This window comes from Corythoichthys intestinalis, chromosome 5 (genome assembly GCF_030265065.1).
Source record: "Corythoichthys intestinalis isolate RoL2023-P3 chromosome 5, ASM3026506v1, whole genome shotgun sequence".
Lineage (NCBI taxonomy): Eukaryota > Metazoa > Chordata > Actinopteri > Syngnathiformes > Syngnathidae > Corythoichthys > Corythoichthys intestinalis.
In genome coordinates this window covers 10368634-10387179 of record NC_080399.1, presented here as the reverse complement: position 1 = coordinate 10387179, position 18546 = coordinate 10368634, and the positions used below count along the sequence as shown (strand labels likewise).

The 18546-nt window shown below is 39.6% G+C and overlaps 1 protein-coding gene across 1 annotated transcript in view; it reads right to left on the bottom strand.

The window, feature by feature from the left end:
• gnrhr4 (gonadotropin releasing hormone receptor 4) overlaps positions 1-3789 on the bottom strand; it is an 87285-nt gene extending 83496 nt beyond the window's left edge. Inside the window, exons 1-3 of the mRNA XM_057837507.1 lie at positions 3678-3789; positions 3461-3609; positions 3345-3363 (exon numbers count right to left, since the gene is read on the bottom strand). The gene's annotated coding sequence lies outside the window, so the exon portion shown is untranslated. The remainder of the gene's footprint in view (positions 1-3344; positions 3364-3460; positions 3610-3677) is intronic.
• Between the last annotated feature and the right edge of the window lie 14757 nt (positions 3790-18546).

Here is an 18546-nt window from a genome sequence, read left to right as displayed (position 1 = left end):
GACAACCAGAGGATATTATATATAAGAAAGACAGGGTATTCGCTGGTAAAGGATAGACTGTTGAAACAGGAAAATGTCAGTGGCCAAAGGCAATGCACACAAGAAAAAGGTGTCAATAAAAACGCTAACTCTGGATCAGGTCGGCTCTTTTTCGTCTTTTTCAGCCCTTGAACTCAAGCCATCTCTTTAACTAAACATGTGTATGTTCTTTCACATCTTTACCAGTGAATTTGGCACCAGGGACATCATTTTCGGACAGAATCGGTAGGTTTAGCTCAGTAAACATCTCGTTCGTACACGAGCTTGACCCGCTTAGCAACAATTGCTAACGTCATGAATATTGATGAGCAAAAGTGACGTGATGCGTGTGGTATGCCATTGAACTTGAATGGCTAGCCCTGAGTGATCATATTTCACTGCCATTTACAGCACTAGACGTCCAATCAAATTTGACTGGAGGGTTGGCAACAACAACAAAAAAATGAAGGGACACCACATTGTTGGAGCCACCCGCCCAGATAACCTTTAGTTCTTTTTTGTATGTGAAAAGTGTTTGTTTTTTGTTTTTTTTTAATTAGTGGTATAATGTAATTTTCCAATTACATTGTAATAATGTAAAATGTAGGGCTGCAGCTATCGTTTATTTTAGGAGTCGATTAATCGGTTAACTAGTTAGTTCGAACAATCGAGTAATCGGATAAGGAACAAGAAAAATTAAATCCCTGAGCTGAGCCTCAAACAGTATAAAAAAAATAACTCAGCATCTGTGTACAACAAAAGAAAAATTGGCAAACTTACATAGCAAAAGTTTGTAGCTTTAATGCTATAAAACGCCAACATTTTTTACAATGATCTTCACAAATGGTTCAGACACATTCCCACAAAGAACGGCTAAATATACCAATGAACTAAATTACGAATGCATTTAGAAAAAAAAAAAACAAGCTTAACAAAAAATTTGCTTATGTTGGTCTTAACAAGGAGCAGTTGGATTCAGCCATTTGAAATGAGGAAGATCAGGTGGCAGAGTATTCACCCAAATCAATAAAACTAAATGCAAGGGCTTTCAAAATAAACCTTTACAACGCCACTTTAATTAAATAAATACTCGAAGCAGCAAAATTTGATCCGAATCTTTTTTTCTAATCGAATACTCGAGTTAATCGATTAATCGTTGCAGCACTAGTAAAATGTAATACAAGTATAATGTAATAATGTTACTCAAACCTGAATTAATTAGGGGCATATTTGAGTGATATAAGCACACAGAAAAACAATAATCAAAAGCTTTTTTTTTTTTTTTTCCAATACATAATTATAACACTAGAATAAAATTACAATCTGTCCTGCTTAATTTAAAACAGAATAATTTAACCCTTAAGGTCCTGAGACTTTGTGTGTGTGTGTGTTTGTGTATATTTGGCCATTTTGTATTTTTTATTACTTTTTATTTTGTCTTTATTTACCATGTAAAAATGTTTAACATTCCTTGGGTATCTTGCTTGGTGTAATTTTTCTCACCATCTATATAACTGTCAGTATTACGCAATAATTTATTACGATACCTTATTGGTCCCAAAAACTAAAATCATTAAATTCCTACTGGAAAAATATACGGAATTGAAGCGTAAGATGATCCATCCCAGGAGCACGGATAAAGATATTTTCACAATCAAATTTAAAAAACAAAAAACAAAACAGCAGGCCACAACAGGTGAAATCAATAGGTAATCACTGTGATGCCTTAGGTTTGTGCCCTAGTGTGTCTTTTCATGTGATTACCCATTGATTTCACATGTTATGGCCTGCTCCTTGTGGCTACGTCTACACTACGACAGATAATTTTCTCCAGGGTATTTTGCCGACTATTTTTACTGTCCACACTTCGTTTAAGGTGCGTTTAAGGGCCTTCCCGCTTCTGCAAAGTACACCAGGGCAAGATTAAAATGAGGGCGGGGCCACGGCGTTCACATGCGCAGGCATGCACTGACTCTCGAAGGGAATAGTTACCCTTCTCACACACACCATATAACTGTTTGCATTACTCTAACACACGTAATATAAATTAATCAGGGAATTGTATAATTTCTCATTATTTACTGTAGGACTGTACTATAACACACCTAATATAAAATAGCACACCATAGTTTAATAAAAAGAAGCAGAATAGATACACAACGCCATCTTATCACAGAAGCCCAACGTGTGCATCACGAGCGAGATTGACGCACCGACTCTTGCAATCAGTTCTCCCGGCCACTCCAAGGACAAAGAGCAGGGTGCTATGTCCTAAAACAAGTAGCGTCTCGCCCAGCCAGGGTAACAAAGTTGATAGGGGGCGCTTGGGACGTCAAGACCAGCATCGGTCGCTGTGGCAACCACGTCCCATCCATGCACGTACCTAACCGCCCAAAACCGGCCACAGATGGATTATCCCAAGACAACACCCAGCCACACCTTCGGCCCGACTCCCTCCACCGCAGCCTTCAAAAACACTGGCGTTACGAGTACCCCTGGTGGTCAGGGGCCGCGAGCGTAACATAAGACAGCAGGTGTGAAAGGAGGAGGCAGTGAAAAATCAAAATTGCAAATTAAAAGAGTTTAGCAGAAAGAAAAAAAAAACAATGGACTTAGAGCCCACAAACATTTACCCAACCCCCTGCACTATGCAGCAAACAGCAAATAAAAAGTTTAAAAAAAAAATTAAACCTGGAACCCAAAACAACCCCCAAACTGTCACGAAGCGCGGGCGAGCAAGGTGGACCCAAATGCAGGGAAATGTAGGCGAGGCAGATAACTGTGCAAAAATGATTTAATTGAAGCCAACGAAAAACAAAGTACAAACAAAGGCTGTGATAATCCAAAGAAGGCACTAAAGCAAACAAAAACTGTCACCAACAAAAGACTGCTTTTCAAAAACTCACTTGAACACAAGGGCTTGGATAGGCGTGAATACTGTTGATGAGAACTTGACATGGACTTTGACGTTGACATAGACATTTACATTGACAATGACGCAACAAGGGGTGACAAGAAACTGGGTCTTTATATACACACGCAGACAAGGGGTAACGACACGAGGAACAGCTAGGTAACACAGGTGGATGCAGATTGCAGGATACACTGGGAGAACACACACAGGTGAAATCAATGGGTAATGACAGAGATGAGTCACACTAGGAAAAACCCAACACAAAACCTAACACAAACTAAATCACTATCGTGGCAGGCACCTATTGTGCCCCAAAATACATGGGTGGTTTTGCCGCTCTATCTAATGGACTAATACAGAGTGAGGTGGGAGACACGATGTATACCTGCAGGTATATAGCTAAAGTCCCTACCTCTGTGCTCTGCACCAACCTAAAGAAAAAGACAAAAGAGATTATCAATAAACAAGTGGCAGAAAGCAAACTTCACAAACAGAACCAAAGTCAAAACATAACAGGCTTCAACAAACCAAGACATCCAAATCGAGAGCCGCCTCTCCTGAACCAAGCAAACAATTCAACTTATACAGTGGCAGGACGAACAGATGATTGGATCATTAACTAATGAGGAAGTGGTTCCATCTGTGGAGGCCTTCTGCGATCACACAGGTGGAAACAACTGCAAAGGAAAAATACTGGTGAAAACCAACAGAAACGTGTATAAAGTGAAAGGGAAAACATACATACCTAAACAAAAGGATAAATTACTCTCCATCCGTAACACTGGACACTGAGATAACAAACGGTTCGCTGCTCGGAAACATTTTCTATGTAGCCTTGTTTTGGATCCAGTATGGTCCCTCCGTCATCCGTTTTTGCCTTGTTTTTTGACCATTGTCGACGACTAAATTGTCAACCTGTTTTCGGTGAGCCTTCTTCAAACTTTTGGAACATGGAGTCAGTACAAAGGGTTAACACAAGAGGTGAACACGTGGAATATCAGCCCTCCAGGTTGACTCGCGCAGAAAGCGACATCAGCAGAGCGGCACTTCGTTCGGCTGTCGCTGTTTCCGTGCGGCTTGGCCGGGGGGGCGAATTCCTTCACTCTGCAGCTCCTGTATGCAATTACCATACAGCGCCTTCTCTGTTTTATCCAAATTATTTATTTTATAACAAGTATTCCTCAGTTTTACATCCATACATTGTTTTATTTAGAAATATACAGTGCCCTCCATAATTATTGGCACCCCTGAAAAAGATGTGTTTTTTTAGCTTCTAGTATTTTTTTTTATTCAAATAATATGGGACCTTAATGGAAAAAAAGAAAAAAAAAAAGACAAAAAGCTCAATCTTGGTCTCATCTGACCAAAGCACACGGTCCCAGTTGAAGCCTGGGACCGTGTGTATTTTTGTGTGAGACCAAGATTGAGCTTTTTGGCAACAAACACTCTAAGTGGGTCTGGCGTGCCACGAAAGATGCGCATGCTGAAAAGCACCTCATACCCACTGTGAAGTATGGGGGTGGGTCAGTGATGCTGTGGGGCTGTTTCGCTTCCAAAGGCCCTGGGAACCTTGTTAGGGTGCATGGCATCGTGAATGCTTTGAAATACCAGGACATTTTAAATCAAAATCTGTTGCCCTCGGCCCGAAAGCTGAAGATGGGTCGTCACTGGGTCTTTCAGCAAGACAATGACCCTAAACATATGGCCAAATCTACATAGAAATGGTTCACCAGACACAAAATCAAGCTCCTCCCATGGCCATTTCTGTCCCCAGACCTTGTTTTGTTGGCAAAAGGGGGTTGTACAAAGTATTAACACCAGGGGTGCTAATAATTGTGACACTTAGTATTTGATGTCAAATAATTTCTTCTTTATGTGGGATTTTTTCCCCACTGAATGAATGCACTTGTATTGAAGGTTGGATTTTTCTCTTTTTTTTTCCATTAAGGTCCCATATTATTTGAATTAAAAAAAATATTAGAAGCTAAAATACACATCTTTTTCAGGGGTGCCAATAATTATGGAGGGCACTGTATCAAAAAAGTTAGCGAGAGAGAAGTCCGACCCGACCCGAACATAAATAATTGACATTTTGGGCTCGACCTGAGTTTGGGTTCGGACTTAAGATCTTACCTCTAATCATTGGCTGTCACCTTCAGCCTGGGTGTCATCTTGGACAATACACTTTCTTTTCATTCACACTTCAATAATATTACCCGGATTGCCCACTACCTCCTACGCACCATCAACCGCCTCCACCCCTCCCTCAGCCCCCATTCTGCTGCCATCCTGGTTCATAGTCTTGTCACTTCCCGCCTTGATTACTGCAACTCCCTCCTCTTTGGCCTCCCTCAAAAGACCCTACATAAACTGCAACTGGTCCAGAATTCAGCCGCTTGGATTATAACCCGTACCCTATTCATCCAGCACATCACTCCAGTTCTCTGCCAGCTCCATTGGCTCCCGGTCCACTTCCACATCCAGTTCAAAGTTCTCCTCCTCACATTCAAGGCCATCCACAACCTTGCCCCCTCCCTATAACGCCCCCCTGTCCCCTTAGGTCCCCGCTCGCCTCAGGACCATGGGGAGCAGAGCAGCTGAATGACTTTGGAATTCACTACCACCCGACCTCAAACACAGACTCACTCCCCCTTTTTCAATCAAAACTCAAAACTCACCTGTTCAGACTCGCATATCCATAATAATCCCTGATTTCTTTGTGCTTTACTGTTCTGCTAATTATTTTCATAGATTACTGTTTTATTGTTTTGAACGTTCTATTCTTAATTATTTTTACTGTTTTTGGTCTTTAATTTGTCTAGTTGTTTTTTTAAATGATTGTACGGCGACCTTGAGTGCCAGAAAGGCGCCTTCAAATAAAATTTATTATGATTATCCACACTGGCCTCTAGGGCCTGGCATGAATACCACATTGTTTTCACAAGGACTTGCGACATTCTTCGGAAACAAAACCAAGGCGGAACCATGTAAATGTGAACATGAAATGGGTCATGTTCTGTTTTTATGTCAGAGCATCACCATGTAAACTAGGGGTGTGAGAATATATCGAAATGGTGATATACAGGGGGGCAAATAAGTATTTAGTCAAGCCCCAATTGTGCAAGTTCTCTTACTTGAAAAGATTAGAGAGGCCTGTAATTGTCAACATGGGTAAACCTCAACCATGAAAGACTGACAGTGGAAAAAAAACAGGAAATCATATTGTTTGATTTTTAAAGAATTTATTTCCAAATTAGAGTGGAAAATAAGTATTTTATCACCTACAAACATGCAAGATTTCTGGCTGTCAAAGAGGTCTAACTTCTCCTAAAGCGGTCTAATGAGGTTCCACTCGTTAACTGTATTAATGGCACCTATTTTAACTCATTATCGGTATAAAAGACACCTGTCCACAACCTCAGTCAGCCACACTCCAAACTCCACTATGGCCAAGACCAAAGAGCTGTCGAAGGACAGACAAAATTGTAGACCTGCACCAGGCTGGGAAGACTGAATCTGCAATAGGTAAAACGCTTGGTGTAAAGAAATCAACTGTGGAAGCAATTATAAAAAAATGGAAGACATACAAGACCACTGATAATCTCCCTCCATCTAGGGCTCAATGCAAAATCTCACCCCATGGCGTCAAAATCATAACAAGAACGGTGAGCAAAAATCCCGGAACCACACGGGGGGACCTAGTGAATGACCTGCAGAGAGCTGGTACCAAAGTAACAAAGGCTACTATCAGTAACACAATGCGCCGCCAGGGACTCAAATCCTGCACTGCCAGACGTGTCCCCCTGCTGAAGAAAGTACACGTCCAGGCCCGTCTGCGGTTCGCATGAAAGCATTTGGATGATCCAGAAGAGGACTGGGAGAATGTGTTATGGTCAGATGAAACCAAAATAGAACTTTTTGGTAGAAACACAGGTTTTCGTGTTTGGAGGAGAAAGAATACTGAATTGCATCCAAAGAACACCATACCCACTGTGAAGCATGGGGGTGGAAACATCATGCTTTGGGCCTGTTTTTCTGCAAAGGGACCAGGGAGACTGATCTGTGTAAAGGAAAGAATGAATGGGACCATTTATCGAGAGATTTTGAGTGAAAATCTCCTTCCATCAGCAAGGGCATTGAAGATGAGACGTGGTTGGGTCTTTCAGCATGACAATGATCCCAAACACACAGCCAGTGCAACAAAGGAGTGGCTTCGTAAGAAGCATTTCAAGGTCCTGGAGTGGCCTAGCCAGTCTCCAGATCTCAATCCCATAGAAAATCTGTGGAGGGACTTCAAAGTCCGTGTTACCCAACGACAGCACCAAAACATCACTGCTCTAGAGGAGATCTGCATGGAGGAATGGGCCAAAATACCAGCAACAGTATGTGAAAAGCTTGTGAAGAGTTACAGAAAACGTTTGGCCTCCGTTATTGCCCACAAAGGGTACATAAGAAAGTATTGAGATTAACTTTTGGTATTGACCAAATACTTATTACCAAATATACTCGACGTCCAATCCATTTAGACTGGGAGGGTTGAACGAACATTCATTCATTCGAAACAAGCTTTCACAGTCACTCTTTCTGATTTCCAGGCCGTTTACAAGTCAATTTTGATTCATTTTAGTGCATTTACAGGTCGCTGCCAGTTGAGTTTGAGTCGCTGCCTATTCATTTGGGAGATTCATGGGCCACTTCCTGTTCCGTAACCCAAAATCAACAGGAAATGACTCATAAAATGCCCAGAAATCAACAGGAAGTGACTGAAAATCAATAAAGTAATGATCTGAAATGCCCCAAAATGACCTCGTTGCCTAGCATTGGCTGTAACTGATGGCCAAGACGTTCATTCCGTTTGAAGTGGGTGCGATGGCAGCGAATCTGCCACCCTCCCAGTCCAAATGGATTGGACGTCTACTCGTGGTAAACTCATTCCAATTCACAACAGAAGCTTGTTTTTCTGTTTATTAGCCGTTTTGTAGAATATCTTAGGTTGATTTCCTGACCAATGTATCGATAATCGTTGTATCGCCATATCACGAGATTATCGTTACCGTAAGCTTTGTATCCCAAATCGTATCGTATCGTGAGGTACCAAGAGGTTCCCACTCCTAATGTAAATGGCCGCTACAGCTGCTTTCCAATCGTATTCCTCCTCAAATCTGATTTTTAGGGCTGACTTCACACTTTTTTTTTTAGCAAGTGCTCAAAACAGGCCTGCACCTGTTCAGACTGGATCACATTATTGACACACCTGACAAGTTTCAGATAGGCGTCATCCAGCATTATGTGGCATCACAGTCATAACCCATCTGAGCTATTCAGACTGAGAATAAAAAACGCATCTTGTCCATATCTGATATGAATTTATTAGTGTGTCAGACTGAGACACATCTTGTCTATATCTGATATAAATTTACTAGTAGGTTGTTTCAGTCAGTCTTGCAAAAATTAGATTTCTGTGCTTTTTGACTGTTCAGACTACAGTCCCTGACAAAAGTCTTGTTGCTTATCCATTTTGTCGAAACAATTGCCAGTAACCTGACTTTTAATTATTCAGTTGGTTTCAGAAATGGCTCATAAGAAAGACCCTCCCAAATGATGTTGAATGTACAAAAATATATTTGTTTCACTAAAAAAAGACGTCAAGGTCAATTTTTGGCAAGACAAAGTTTTGTCGCCTACAGAAACTTGTGTGAAAATTGAACAAAAAATGTACTTCAAATACAAAAATATGTTACATAACATATGCGAATTAAGTGGTGGTGCTGTGAGATCCAAATTTAATATTTTGTCTGACTTCCATGGGCTTGAAGGACTGCATCCATGCGGTTCGGAAGGATTCATACAATTTATTGATGAAGTCATCAGGAACATCAAAGAAAACAGTCTTGCATGCCTTCCAGAGTTCATCAACATTCTTGGGTTTCGTCTTCCATGCTTCCTCTTTCATCCTACCCCACACGTGCTCAATGATGTTCATGTCTGGTGACTGGGCTGGCCAGTCCTGGAGGATCTTGATCTTCTTTGCCTTGAGGAACTTTGAGGTAGAGATTGAAGTATGCGATGGAGCACCATCCTGCTGCAAAATTTGTCCCTTTTTATGGTTAGGAATGTGAGAGGCAGCAAAGATTTGTTGATATTTCAGACTATTTATGTTGCCTTCCACCCTGCAGATCTCTCACACACCCCCATATTGGATGTAACTCCAGACCATGATTTTGCCACCACCAAACTTCACTGTTTTCTGAGTGAAACTCAGATCCATGCGGGCTCCACTAGGTCTCCTGCAATATTTGCGGCGACTGTGGTGTAATTCAATGGAAGATTCATCTAAAAAATCCACCTTTTGCCACAAAACAGTGACTGTAAGGCTGAAGCAGTTCTGACAGATATGGCGGCGCAAGATTATTCAAACATTTAAAAACAAATAATAATATCTTAAAATGTATTTGGTAGTGTACTTGGAGCCAGTGAAGAGATGCTAAAATCGGGGTGATATGTTCGCGCCTGCAGGTTTTAGTTAGGAGTCGAGCAGCAGAGTTTTGCACGAGTTGTAGACGGGCCAGTGCAGCCTGACCGATGCCTGCATACAGAGAATTACCATAATCCAGCCGAGTTATGACAAAAGCATGGATCAATTTCTCCAAATCAGAGCGTGAAACAATAGATTTCACCTTAGCAATCTGGCGAAGCTGATAAAAACAGTCACGTACAACGCAAGAAATCTGCTTCTCAAATTTAAAATCAGAATCGAATTGAACCTCTAGATTTTTGACACAGTTCTTAAGAAATGGAGACAATGAACAGAGGTCAACATTCAGGGAGGGCTGGCTACTTGGTCTGAACACCATGACTTCAGTCTTGCTGTCATTCAAACTTTAAAAATTAAGTGAAAGCCACGACTTTATGTCGTTGAGGCATTCATTGAGTTGACAGAACGTGCTATTTTGTGCCATTGGAAAATAGATCTGACAGTCATCAGCATACAAATGAAGTAAAACACCATGTTTCCTAAAAACAAAACTAAAAGGCAATAAATAAAGTGAAAATAAAAGAGGGCCGAGGACAGATCCCTGGGGAACCCCGTGACAAAACTTTTGTCTTGCCAAAATTTGACCTTTATGTCTTCATTAAATGATAAATCTTTTTTCAGCGAAACAAGTATATTTTTGTACATTCAACATTATTTGGGAGGGTGTTAGCTTTCATATGAGCCATTTCTGAAACCAATTGAATAATTAAAGGGCATGTGACACGAAAAAGCATGTTTATTTCATAATATATGGACACCCTGTGTGACTCCGGAATAAAGATCATATATATATTAGGGCTGTCAAACGATTAAAAATTTTAATCGAGTTAATTACAGCTTAAAAATTAATTAATCGTAATTAATCGAAATTAATCGCGATTCAAACCATCTATAAAATATGCCATATTTTTCTGTAAATTATTGTTGGAATGGAAAGATAAGACACAAGATGGATATATACATTCAACATACGGTACATAAGGACTGTATTTGTTTAGGGCTGTCCCAAACGACTAATTTTCTCCCTATTAGTCAGCCGACTATTTTTACGATTAGTCCACTAATCTAATAATTTAAAAAAAAAAAAATTTGGGGGGGGTTTTTGTTTACTAATTTAGCAATGAAATTTTTGTTGACGCTTATCAATTCACAAAAAACATATTGGAACACTTAAATTATTTATTAAAGTACAAATAAACACGTAAATAACAATAATAAATCACAAATAAACAATGAGTTCAAATGCTGATAGAATTAACTAGTGTAGCATCCCGATTGAAAAGGTGGTCTCTTAAACTGATGGTTTACAACTTTTATTCCATCCTTGATGTAATCACACCGTAAGAGCTGCGGTGCACACAAATAAAACAACACAATTAGAAGTTAGCAAAAACTTTTCATCTTTTTCCCTTTTAAACTTTATTTATACCTGTATATCAATGAATTGCCTTTACCTTAATTTATTACCTTATCATTGACAATCTCTCACTTGAGTGCAATCACTGTATATACTGTATATATTTATGACCTTTTAACCTTATATAATTTTCTATACCATAAAGTAAACCATAACATGAAATAAACCTTCCAGTTAGCATGAAGGACAATACTAATAGCACTTATAGGCCCATTGTCAATGAAACATTATTATTCAGTATGGCGACAGCACCCTCTGGTGTACAAAAATGGAAAAAAAAAAAAAAAATTAACTGGGTGACGGCGCTTGAGGTGTTTATTCACGGCCGACGTGCAGCCAAGCTTGGCATTGAAGAGACAGGACAGAAGAGTCCGTTGTTTCTTTGAAATAAGTCAATGTTTTGGACACTCTGGTGCGTTTTTTTTGGCTTTGTGCCGCTTTCCCCGCTTGCATACAGAGCATCCGACATTCTGAACTTTCCACGCATATATTTTTTAACCCTTCGTTAACCGTCGACGGGATGTTGTGCTCGTCGACGGATTTACGTCATCGATGACGTCGACTATGTCGACTAGTCGGGACAGCTCTATATTTGTTTATTATAACAATAAATCAACAAGATGGCATTAACATTATGTTAAAGCGATCCATGGATAGAAAGACTTGTAGTTCTTAAAAGATAAATGTTAGTACAAGTTATAGAAATTTTATATTAAAAACCCCTCTTAATGTTTTCATTTTAATAAAATTTGTAAAATTTTCAATCAGAAAATAAACTAGTAGCCCGCCATGGTTGTTGTCAATAATTACTTACACAATGCTCATGGTTGCTGAAGCCTATAAAATCAGTCGCACCCTAGCGCCAGCAGAGGGCGGCAAAACTCCATAAAACACAAGTGAGCGTTTCACTGTACTGTCATTTAAATCTGTCTGAGCGGGCCATCTGCGTTAATTGCGTAAAATATTTTAACGTGATTAATTTAAAAAATTAATTAACGCCCGTTAATGCGATCATTTTGACAGCCCTAATATATATATAATACATGCGGTATTTTATGCTCCTGAATGATATGGAACGCTTGGATGTGTGTGGAAGCGATCGCTATATTTATTTAGTTTTTTGAATCCCGCTCCATGAAAATGAGTGACTTCCGGCTTCGGTCTTGCATTGAGGAGGAGGGCGCTGTGATGTGTACGGGTGAAGGCGTCCTCTCATGAAACAGCCGTACTGTTGTGTATGAGGACTAAGGATTCAGCTGATTTTACGGATTAATACGTTTATTTTTCGCATCACGCCAGCCGACCGGCTGCAGAAAAAATCTTGCTTTACGAGGGAGAGGCGTGTGCGCCTTTTTGGAGTTTCAAAAGGTTCCAATTCACCGTGCATATTGGCCAAAACAAGCCCTACTACTGTTGGACCATTGGACTTACGAGGATGTGAGTAAACATCTTGTTTTGTATTATGCCAAATATGAATACAGCGATTACAAAGTAAACACTACAAACTTTCTTTAAATAAAGGACTACTTACGTTTGATCATTGATAGGAATATTAAAAGCTCTCCTCGTGCACATTAGCTGCACGTTAGCTGCACAACAACTGCAGCCGCCCTCCTCCAGGGAACGAACTGTAAATTGCTCTCCGCCGGGCGGTTTGCCGATCTGCGAAGACAATCGACAACCCAGTCGTCACGTCAAATAATCCGGGCTAGTTATGTGTGATTTTCCGCTTCGAAAACTTTGAAACATCACTCTGTTCGGATTAGCATGTCGGCTAGCTGTCACGCCTCTTGGTTTGTTTACATTCTACGAAGCCGTGGAAGGGAAATGACATATGTCCTATTTAGGTGTCATAAAATATCGTTCGGGAGGTGCGACAGTAAAGGTGAAGTCGACTGTTTTGACCATTATGGAGTAATTTTGCCATGTCGTCCTGAACAAGTGCGTTTTTATTATTTCATATTCCATTTAGCACAAGACTTATTTGTCATGACCATGCCATTTATTTAGCAATTGGGGAAAATACATGGATAAAAAGAATATCCTGTACAATTATTGAAGTAAAGAGACAGAAACTATGACATTTTGCAGCTCTCTTCGTCGCGTTTTCCTCGTTGTGAATAGTTCCCCCTCGACGGGCTGACTGGTTCTTCTCAAGCCATTTATTTAGCTATTGGGGAAAAATGCTTGGATAAAAAGAATATCCTGTTTTTCTCGTTCTGAATAATTCCCCCTCAACGGGCTGAATAGTAAAACCGATGAGCCCAGTCTCCTTCTGACGTCATCCGACTGTTGGGGTCGCGAGAGCCCTATAATGGTAGGCGTGGCTAACCGGCAGATTAAAAGACTAATTTCTCGTCATCTGTGCTTTGCTAAATTGTTGTATATCGTCAAATCGTCTCAAAATATGATTCTAATTCACATAATAATGCTATTAAAGACTTTTTTTCTCCTGTCGTATGCTCTTTAAAAGTCAAGTTTTTCGCAACTGTTTCTACAAAATGGATAAGCAGCAAGACTTTTGTCAGGGACTATACAAAGGAACTATCCAGGTTCAATCTGAACGAGCTAAAAAACTGATTTCAGCAACCAGTTTGAACAAGGTCTGCACAATTTGTCGAATTACTGCAACCACTCTTAGCACTATTTGCCTCCAGGACAGATTATTGCTGCAAATCCCCCCATTTACACAGACCCTAAGGCGCATAAAATGTGTCGTTTTCTCCTCATGACTTCATGTTACCATTTAAAGAAATTATGGAAAGTATGTAATTCAGTGGGCAATCTCAGCTTCAAATCACTGTCTGACCATGGCGTATACACTTGAGTTCGCTTTGCATTCCAGCATGGATTTGACGACTATTAGTTACTGCATTATCAGACTCATGCAGACAGCATATCAAACTAAAATGTTGTTTCAGGCTTTTCGCCAGGTTTTTATTGTTAAACCAAGCATCCTTTTCATGGTTCTTCTTCCTCAACAGTCGTATTTGATATTTCCATGTGGGTTTTAGCTGCCAGTGTTCGCCTTCCCGCCAGGATTCTTCTTTTGTTTACCTGCGCTCGCGGGGATTATTTTATACTCGGCCACATGTGGGAGGTCTTATTAACCGTGTGGACGATTAGATGAAAAGCAAGAGCTGTCACAGCGGCTCATTTATCAGTTTCAACTGAGCAGGTCAGTGAGTCATTGTGTTTGCGATAATGGGACACAGTCATATTGCTTTTTTTATTTCTATTTTTTTTTCCTGTGACAGTACTGCACTCCTTTTGTTTACTGTCCTATAGGAAGGAAACAAATTCATATGAAACGATTCACCACCCGCAGACCCGATAGCTCATGTGTTACTGAGCAGATAGGAGCGTACATAACATTTGACGTGACATGCAAAAACCTTTTGTATGTTGTGATATTGACTCCATGAATACCATTTGCATCCATACATAATCCTGTTTGTATATTCCTCACAACGTGGAGAGCCATATGCGCATAAGGCCAAGGAGCTATTCATGATGTAACATTTTTATAAAGACACGTTTCTGCTTTGAAGGCTTCGGTGCGGCTGAGATGTTTGTGACCAATTGAATTCAAAGAATGTTTTGCAGTGAAACCACTTGTATGTTTTTCATTGTGGGTAAAAAAAGTGTTTGGAATTAACTCAATACAAGCAAGAAATTACTGTATGCATAACTGTTAACCCGAGGCTGTTGGCAATCTTACAAAAAGTGACGTATGACCTGAAAAATTGGCGACTAATCTTAGAACGTTGTATATAGCGTGCAATATGAAACAAAAATAAAACTTATTTTTTTAAATAATATGAATTTATTGGTAATATTGTAACATACAGTGGGGCAAATAAGTATTTAGTCAACCACTAACTGTGCAAGTTCTCCCACTTGAAAATATTAGAGAGGCCTGTAATTGTCAACATGGTTAAACCTCAACCATGAGAGACAGAATGTGGGAAAAAAAAAAAACAGAAAATCACATTGTTTGACTTTTAAATAATTTATTTGCAAATCATAGTGGAAAATAAGTATTTGGTCTATACCAAAAGTTCATCTCAATACTTTGTTATGTACCCTTTGTTGGCAATAACGGAGGCCAAATGTTTTCTGTAACTCTTCGCAAGCTTTTCACACACTGTTGCTGGTATTTTGGCCCATTTCTCCATGCAGATCTCCTCTAGAGCAGTGATGTTTTGGGGCTGTCGTTGGGCAACACGGGCTTTCAACTCCCTCCGCAGATTTTCTATGGGGTTGAGACCTACAGACTGGCTAGACCACTCCAGGACCTTGAAATGCTTCTTACGAAGCCACTCCTTTGTTGCCCTGGCTGTGTGTTTGGGATCATTGTCATGCTGAAAGACCCAGCCACGTCTCATCTTTAATGCCCTTGCTGATGGAAGGAGATTTTCACTCAAAATCTCTTGATACATGGCCCCATTCATTCTTTCCTTTACACAGATCAGTCGTCCTGGTCCCTTTGCGAAAAAACAAACCCAAAGCATGATGTTTCCACCCCCATGCTTCACAGTGGGTATGGTGCAATTCAGTATTCTTTTTCCTCCAAACAAGAGAACCTGTGTTTCTACCAAAAAGTTCTATTTTGGTTTCATCTGACCATAACACATTCTCCCAGTCCTCTTCTGGATCATCCAAATGCTCTCTAGCGAACCGCAGACTGGCCTGGACGTGTACTTTCTTCAGCAGGGGGACAGGTCTGGCAGTGCAGGATTTGAGTCCCTGGCGGTGCATTGTGTTACTGATAGTAGCCTTTGTTACTGTGGTCCCAGCTCTCTGTAAGTCATTCACTAGGTCCCACCGTGTGGTTCTGCTATTTTTGCTGCCCGTTCTTGTTATCATTTTGACGCCACGGGGTGAGGAGGGAGTTGAAAGTCCATGTTGGCCAACGACAGCCCCAAAACATCACTGTTCTAGAGGAGATCTGCATGGAGGAATGGGCCAAAATACCAGCAACAGTGTGTGAAAAGCTTGTGAAGAGTTACAGAAAACGTTTGGCCTCTGTTATTGCCAACAAACGGTACGTAACAAAGTATTGAGATAAATTTTGGTATAGACCAAATACTTATTTTCCACCATGATTTGCAAATAAATTCTTTAAAAATCAAAAGATGTGATTTTTGTTTTTTTCCCCACATTCTGTCTTTCATGGTTGAGGTTTACCCATGTTGACAATTACAGGCCTCTCTAATATTTTCAAGTGGGAGAACTTGCACAATTAGTGGTTGACGAAATACTTATTTACCCCACTGTATAACCTGGTGCAATCAATGAACAATCAATATCTTCAGCTACATCATGATTACTAAAATTTAACAGTGACTTTTGTTATAATTGTATGTAGCACTTTTGGCAATTTCTATCGTGTCTTTTGATGGCTGCACTTCAGCTCTCGCAGTTCAGTTTGACTTGAAGGTAGTTTGTCAGTGTGTCCAATTATAAATTAAAAAGGTCAATTAATAAAATGAACTTACCGATGCGTCAGGGAAAATTATGCTAATTCTGGGAAGTGATCAGCAATAGTTGAAGGCAAATTGTGTTCGGCAACAAATCGGCAGAATAAAATCTCCGTTTTCGTCATTTTTCATTCTGCAGACTTCATCTTTATGACCAGTGTTGTTAATCTTACTTTTAAAAAGTAATTAATTACAGTTACAAATTATTTCCACCAAAAAGTAATTGAGTTATTAACTCTGTTACCTGAATGTAAGAGTAATTAGTTACTTGGCAAAGTAATTGGTGTTACCTTTCATGTTTTTTTGTTTTTTTTCTTCAAAAAAAAAAGTGTGTCAAGGTTGTTTGTTCAGCGTATATCCGTAAATAAATTATTTTTCCTTCAAAAGCCCTTTCTTCTTTTTCATAGTTTGAGCTGTCATAAAATCAAATAGCTTCAAAGTAGGGTTAGGGTTAGGGTTAGGGTGTGCTTGACTTTTTTCTTTTCACAAAAAGGTTTTTTAATCAGAAATTGGTGTTTTCACTTCCTTTTCAAAATAGACTTGTTCTTCCGTTTTGCTGTCAAGATCATCACGATGGCACTCCACAGTTTGTGATTCAAAAAGAACCTTTCTGTTCCAGATAAAGTTCAAGAGGCTGCCAGTCCATGCTTTTGAATCCAGACGCCAGATTAGGACTTAAATTGCTCCTTCTTGTTCCTCTGTCTGATTTTATTCAAGTCATGTTTGAAATTTGAATCTAGTAGTTGAATGGAAGCAACAGGACTTTTTCTTCATTAGAGTGATACATTAAGCGTAAAGTCACTTTCAGTGTGTCATGAATGAATTCCAGTCATTTTCTAATTTGAAATATAGACTTTGATATCAGAAGCAGTAAACTCTATAACCTCAGTACTTCATGACCAAATTTGTTAGCGCACGTTGAAAAATAGACTAGGCTTACCAGTATACAGTGGGGCAAATAAGTATTTAGTCAGCCACTAATTGTGCAAGTTCTCCCACTCGAAAATATTAGAGTGGCTTGTAATTGTCAACATGGGTAAACCTCAACCATGTGAGACAGAATGTGGAAAAAAAAAACTAAAATCACAGTTTGATTTTTAAAGAATGTATTTGCAAATCATGGTGGAAAATATGTATTTGGTCAATACCAGAAGTTCATCCCAATTAGGGCTGCAGCTATCGATTATTTTAGTAGTCGATTAATCGATGAACTAGTTTGTTAGAATAATCGAGTAATTGGATAAGGAACATGAAAAATTAAAATACCTGAGCTAAGCCTCAAATGGTATAAAAAAATAAATAAGGATCTATGCACAACAAAAGAACAAGCTTAAATGCTATAAAACGCTAACTTTTTTTTCTTTTTCTTTTCTTTTTTTATTTTTTTTTTACACAGTACTCTTAACAAATGGTTCGGACACATATTCCCACAAAAACAGCTAAATATACCCATAAACTAAATTATGAATGCATTAAAAAAAAAAAAAAAAAAAAAAAAAAAAAAAAACATTAGCTCAAACAAAAACTTAGCATATGTTGGTCTTAACATGGAGCAGCTGGATTCAGCCATGTGAAATGAGGCAGACTAGAGGGCAAGGTATCCACTCAAATCAATAAAACGAAATGCGAACACTTTCAAAATAAACCATTACAATGCCACAATAATTAAACGAATACTCGAAGCAGCAAAATTTAATTCAAATCTTTTTTTTTTCCTAATCGAATACTCGAGTTAATCGATTAATCGTTGCAGCACTAATCTCAATACTTTGTTATATACCCTTTGTTGGCAATAACGGAGGCCAAACGTTTTCTGTAACTCTTCACAAGCTTTTCACACACTGTTGCTGGTATTTTGGCCCATTCCTCCATGCAGATCTCCTCTGGAGCAGTGATGTTTCTGGGCTGTCGTTGGGCAGCAACTCCCTCTGCAGATTTTCTATGGGGTTGAGATCTGGAGACTGGCTAGGCCACTCCAGGACCTTGAAATGCTTCTTACGAAGCCACTCCTTTGTGGCCCTGGCTGTGTGTTTGGGATCATTGTCATGCTGAAAGACCCAGCTACGTCTCATCTTCAATGCCCTTGCTGATGGAAGGAGATTTCCCTCAAAATCTCTCGATATATGGCCCCATTCATTCTTTCCTTTACACAGATCAGTCGTCCTGGTCCCTTTGCAGA